Source organism: Astatotilapia calliptera, chromosome 18 (assembly GCF_964374335.1).
Source record: "Astatotilapia calliptera chromosome 18, fAstCal68.1, whole genome shotgun sequence".
Taxonomy (NCBI): domain Eukaryota; kingdom Metazoa; phylum Chordata; class Actinopteri; order Cichliformes; family Cichlidae; genus Astatotilapia; species Astatotilapia calliptera.
Genome location: NC_137439.1, coordinates 24,670,482 through 24,677,216, shown reverse-complemented (window position 1 = coordinate 24,677,216; position 6,735 = coordinate 24,670,482). Strand labels below are relative to the sequence as shown.

General features: G+C 44.1%; 1 long non-coding RNA gene across 1 annotated transcript; it reads right to left on the bottom strand.

The window, feature by feature from the left end:
• Positions 1 to 2,931: 2,931 nt before the first annotated feature.
• On the bottom strand, positions 2,932 to 4,563 carry LOC113011108 (uncharacterized). The gene is made up of 3 exons (XR_003270459.2): positions 4,408 to 4,563; positions 3,896 to 3,983; positions 2,932 to 3,599 (listed from the first exon to the last, which is right to left on the bottom strand). It is a non-coding gene; the product is annotated as an uncharacterized LOC113011108 (long non-coding RNA).
• Between the last annotated feature and the right edge of the window lie 2,172 nt (positions 4,564 to 6,735).

The following is a 6,735-nucleotide window of genomic DNA, read 5'->3' as shown; positions in this document are numbered from 1 at the left end:
TAGACACGCCAACCTACCATGTACATTTCACGCTTTTTGCCTCTCCATAAGTCTTCGATAAAGTTTCCCAGCATTATCAATTGCCTTGGTTCTCTGTCACTGAATGTAAAGCCTTATGCAATAAATATTGGTGTCATTGTCACGGGTTGCTCTGAGGATCCACTCGCAGGACTCCGGAGTGTGTTGTAACAGAGACAGTTTATTCACAAATATCTTCACCAAGTGTATTTACAGGCAGTGCGAGGACAGTGCTATATACAAGATGTGCGAGGACGGGTTCCAGGGCTCCAGGGAAAACAAGGGGATCACACACACACACGCTCACGCCAACCTCTCTCCGCTAGTGACCAGCCACCTCATACACGCTCCACACGGGGAAACACGGGGACGGGTCCGGGGAATCTAGAACAGAGAGACAAGTGTTACTTTCTGAGTCGGAAGTGTGGGAAACTAGGGCTCGACGTGTACTGACAGGAGTCTTCACAACAATCCAGCGTTGAACAGCTGATCTCCTCCTTCTGATATACCAGCTGGTCTGATGAGGCCCAGGTGTGCATGATCCGGGAGGGCGTGGGCCGAGGGCGTGAACCCGCCATGAGTTCCGCCCCGGCAAAACAGGGGAGGGGGAGAGAGATTGCTGATCAGTGCCTTGCCGACCCCGCAGGTCGTGACAGTCATTCTTGACTCTGAAATCAAATTAGTTAGTTATGCCCTATTAAATGTGTCTATTAAACATTAAAGACTTTTAACTTTCTTTAATTTTTAATTTTCTGTTGCCTTGACAACTGTAATTTTCTTTATGTATGAAGCTGCCACTCAGCCTTGTACCAATACGAGATGCCACATCTTCCCTGTAGATTCTTTTTTTTTTTTATTTTAAGTAAAGAATTATTTAAACATTCTTTCATTTGTTTTATAAGTAATATAGGTGCAGAAACCCTCTCATATAACCTGGTGCCTGTCCGTGAAAAGCTCTCCAAGTCAGTAAAAGAATCATGCGCTCTGAAATAAACCAGAAGCCAATGTAGCTGCATCAAGATTGGAGTTACATGTCAAAACTGGGAGGATTTTGCAGGAGCATTTTAAACAACCTGCAACCGTTCTAGGGAGGTTTTGCTAAGATGTATATAGTGCATTGCAGTAATTCAATTGTGACGAAACAAAAGCATGAATAATAATTTCCAGTTCAGAATGTGACAAAATGGAGTTTAATGGAGCAATATTTCTTAGATGATGAAAACAGGAATGAACAACAGACATTGACATGTGCATCCAAAGTAAAACCAGAATCAAAGGTTATACCATGGTGTCTAACAGAGGTTTGTGCCAAAAACAAGATGTCCAAGTGTCTCCTTTATCCCAGACATGCATTTTTCTGGTGTAATGACAATTATTTCAGTCCTTCATTGCTGGCACCAGATTATTTTTCTCAAAATCTGACCTCAAAACTAATTCCAGACCCCTTACATCTGACTACTCACTGCTCTCCACTGCTTTGAGAGATAGGGATCAGAGGACAGGCACAACGGCAGGCTATAAGAGAATTAGCTAACACTGCTGAGAGGACCAGTCACTGGCTATGGTTAAAAAGGGCTGACATCCCTTGGGCAGCTAAGGCAGTCAGCTAACCAGGAGAGAAAATAAAATATTCTGCTCTTCTCCCCTCTGCTCTTCTCCCCTTCTCTGGGAGGCAGTTGGGAGGTGGAGCGTACAGCCCGATCCGGCGGGAAGGTGTGGGAAGCCAGAGCTGGCCCCTTCCGGCTCTGTTTTCTGCTCTCTCCTATCTTGTCCCGTTTGTCTTACTTCTCTTTATCACCTTTTCTATCCCTCTGAAGAAGTGAGGTTCCATAAATGCTAAAGACGTTGCAGTTGCAGTGAATAGATAGGAGAAAATAAACTGTAGAAAACTAAACAGAAGAAAGAATAAGAGAAATACGAATTTAACATAAACCAGTGACACACTCCAGGGCCTGATCAACCCCGGCAGGGCCTCCTTGGATGAGGGTGTCTAGTGATAATGGCTGAAACACCCGATGAATCCAAGGTCCACCACTGACGATGTGTCCCAAATCTTAATATGATAATCTAGATGAGATCTAGATTGAGGCAATGGTACCACTGCGCCACCCAATATCAAGATATGTTATCTAGATGAATAATGGCATGTTCCTGTTACGAAATGTTCCTCTCACATCTTTCCAGTGGAGTGTTTTGTATGGCCACAAACACACACACACATTCACCTTAACACAGACACACAATTCAAAGTTCAAATTTTATAGCCTGCAACTGTTGACTGTGTGGTTTCAGTTCTGACATCCCACACACTGTCCACGCAACTTCACTAAATGTAACATGTTTGTGTATTTCTGTGTGTGTGTGTGGGTGGGCGTGTGTGTGTCAGCATTGTCTTTGCATTACATAGCTCTCCTATTTCAGGAATTAATGTTGGTATCCCGGATCATCAGATCATCTTTTTTCTTTCCACACAGTGAGAGCTGACGTGACTGTTTCATGTTGTTATCACTGCTATCACAGTGATATGAAATCTAATACTGGGCCATCATGAGGCAAGTTTTATTAAGTTTTCTCCTTCAGCTCATCAAAATTTTGTCTATAATAAGATATGCATTGTGTGAAAGTGATACTTATAATGACATTGACACTAAATGGTTCAGCGCTGTAGATCGCAGGGATAATATTTAATATTATTTGAATACTTTTACTGAAGATAAGACAAGGAGATTTATTTCCTAATAACCTTAATGATTACTGCTCTAACGAGGCCTCAGTGCTCAGTGGATGGTCTTCACTGTGAATAGAAATATGAACTGATTTAAACTTCATTGTCCTGAGCAATTTGCTTGGTTCCTATTCAAAATCCTCATTTATTAATCTTGTTTTGCAATAATTCAGAAAAAGGAACAAGGATGCCAAACAATATTTTTACTGGAGAATTTTATGAGAGACAAAAAAAAAAAGAGGACATTCTTCCGTAGCTCATAAACTGAAGAGCAAGGTTTGGTAATTTACATGAAAAATGTAATCGATACACACTGAATTTCACGAGATAGCACTACATCTTCAAGAGGAATTAAAAATACACTTAACACATTATAGCAATACATTTTGTGGCAAAATCTTATAGAGCAGGTGATATTGCTTTTTTCTACCTGCAAATGTGACAGTGAAGGTTTAGATAATTTACAAAGTCATAAACAGACAGTTACCCTATAACAATTACGTGACAAGTTACTGGAATCGTTTAGCATACAGATGAAGAACAAAACTAGTGGGAGAACTTTGTTGATGATGGATGGAGTGCAGCAGAGGGAGCTGTTCCAGAGCTGAGCCCACTGGAGAATATTAAAGAGGAGACCAGACGCAAAGACGCTAAGCTGGGCTGGAAGCTGTTAGCACTACTGAAGCAGTATAACCTGATGTTGAGTGAACGACTCTTAAATATGCAGCTGGCTGATAAGCCGAGGGAGAGCAGGTGTGCTAGCCAGAGATCCAGTCGAAGCCGGTTGCATGACCTCATAGCTGTAGTAAGATTTACCTGCTCACACACCAGACCTCAGGGAAGAGAGACAAAGGAACTGTTGGAGGATAAGTGAGGAAAAGTCAAAGAAAAGGGGAGAAAAACAAAGGAAAGGCAGAAGTATCAGGGCACGAGGGACCATGATGGCTATGTTTTGGGTATGATGGTACATGCACACACTGAAAACAATAGTAGTAACACCCCTGAAGCTGTTAAAGAACTGCAGTGGATGAACATTTCAGTGTGGCTTTGCTCACAGTGAAGCTGCACAAACACGAGCTGAACAAAACCAGGATATTAATAAGACTAAAGGCCATCTGACGCATTGTGTAAATTAGAGAACTTTGGAGTTACCAGGCGGTGTGGTTTATAACCCGGGAGACAAAATTATGCAGCCTTTCATCGTGCTCTTGGCAGCAGTCCCTTTCTCCTGGATAGAGCTCTGCACACACAGATGACATGTTGGGCAGTCAAAACGTATCGAAAAATCGTTAATGGGTACTGCGTAGGTGTAGGTTTGTGCTATTCTTGGTTTCACATTGGTCATAAGTATTTAAAAAAAACAAAAAACTTTCACTGCAGCCATTTTTTCTTTCACAATTATTCCTCTTTGCGGTGAACTCACTGCAGTTTCCTTCGGCAGTCACACAAACTTTGTCACTCAGTCAACATTTGACCCCTGAAAAGCATAATTTCCACTGCTCTTTGGTGGACTTAATGCAAGTGAATCTTCCCACAATCGTTTGCTTTTAACAGCCAGAGAGTTACAGAAAGGGTGGTGTTTGCTTATTCTGAATACAGTACGACATTGTGAAAGCAAGTATGTCACAAAACGGCTGTGTGCAAGCAGGAGAACGCAAACTCACCAAAATGGGAACTTGACTCAAAAATGCAGCTTTATTTGCTGAGCAGAAGTAAAGGTGATACAAAACAATGCAAATTCAACTGGGGGAAACTAATACACCAGGAGACACGGGAGAACCACACACAGCTATGAGGGAGGACACGACACTGACAGAAAGAAACACAGGGCTTAAATACACTGAGGGATAACAAGGGTAATGAGACACAGAAGGAGAGCACAGCTGGGAGTAATTAGACTGAACGAGACAAGGGAAGCAAGACTAGAAACACTGACATGGGACAAAGATCTTCAAAGTAAAACAGGAAACACACTGACTGAACTCAAGACATGTAAACCTAACAGACTGCGGAGACAGAACATAAGGACCTGAAACATGGGACAGAAAGGCACACTAGACACAACACGGAACAAAGGGAAGCCATCACACAAAACCTAAGAACTAAACCCTTGACAACCATAACTAAAACCTAGGGAAATGACAATAATCAAAACAGTACAACCAAGGAACATAAACCATAATATAAAAATACAAGAACTCAAAATACTGGTTCATAAAGACCCAGAACCGTGACAAAGTACATGAATGCAGCATCCTCTGTTTCTGAGTAAGATCAACTCCTTGCGTGTTCAGTCTATTTACAACACACTTAAAGGTGTTTTCACATCTTTCAGCTGGTAAAATTAGCTTTAGTCATCGTTTTCATAAGGCAAAGCTAGCATCCCTTTAAAAGTCAAAGTCAATAACAGATGCAAACTTGGTAACCTACCTAGTTAGCATTTACTGTTCAGCTACTTTTATAAATTATAGTCCAAAAATAGTTTTATTGTAACAACTGTTACAACTGACTTAACCTCAACTCAATGACACCTTGCAGTCATTGAGTTGATAATGAACTCCTCTGTATCCCAGAGTATTCTAGAGTCAAATGTGAGGCCACCTGTCTGACAGCTAGAGCTTGACCCAGACTAGGTTATGCAAAAGGACACTGATCCCAAGCACACCTATAAATCTACAACAAAATGTCTGAAAAAGAAAAGAATCAAGATGTTCCAGTGTCAACATCAGACGTAAGACCTTAAGAGAGCCTCAGTGAACTGCAGCAATGCTGTAAAGTAGCAGTATGCTTCGTCAATATGCTAGCGGAGGAGATTATCCCCACTGCGAGAGTCACCACATTCCCAAACCAGAAACCGTGGATGGACAGATCGATCCGCACTGCAGTAAACGCCAGGACCGCCTCCTACAACGCGGGTCTCGCCACTGGCGATATGAGCGCCTACAAAGCGGCCTCATACGGCGCGCGGTGAGAGATGCCAAACGCCGGTACCGGGAACGTGTGGAGTCCCGCTTCCACCAGGGCGACACACGGAGTATGTGGCACGGACTACAAAGCCAGGGACACTGCGCCGATCAACGCCGACTCTGCATTCACCAACGAGCTGAATCGGTTCTACGCCCGTTTCGAGGTTAGCCAGGCGGCTAATGCTATCTACTGCCTGACTACCGAGGACAGTGACGTCATCAGCTACAGACCGGTGACCAGCATCGCGGAGCATGACGTCCGAGCGGCACTGAGGAGAGTGAACACAAGGAAAGCGGCGGGGCCAGACGGCATCACCGGCCGTCTGCTGCGCTGCTGTGCTGACCAGCTAGCAGGTGTGTTCACTTACATCTTCAACGAGTCCCTGGCGAAGTCTGTGGTCCCCACATGCTTCAAAAGATCCACCATCATCCCTGTGCCCAAGAACAGCAAACCCTCATCCCTGAACGATTACCGGCCAGTTGCACTGGCCTCGGTAGTAATGAAGGTGTTTGAGAGGCTGCTGAAGAACATCATCTCCTCCTCCATCCCAGACACCACAGATCCGCTGCAGTTCGCCTACAGATCCAACAGATCCACAGAGGATGCCATCGCCCACGTCCTACACACCACTCTCAGCCACGTGGACAAGAAACAGGGTAACTATGTGCGAATGCTGTTTGTTGATTACAGTTCAGCGTTTAACACAATAGTGCCCTGCAGACTGTTCACAAAGCTCAGGGATCTGGGACTTAACAGCCGTCTGTGTGCATGGGTGTTGGACTTCCTCACTGGCAGAACTCAGGTGGTGAGGGTGGGCAGGTGCTTCTCCAACAGCATCACCATCAACACAGGAGCACCTCAGGGATGTGTCCTCTCGCCACTGCTCTACTCCCTCTACACTTCAGACTGTGTGGCCACCCATGGCTCCAACACCATTGTGAAGTTTGCTGACGACACAGTGGTGTTGGGTGCCATCTCCAACAACGATGAGGCGGCCTACATGGATGAAGTGAAGAATCTGGCAT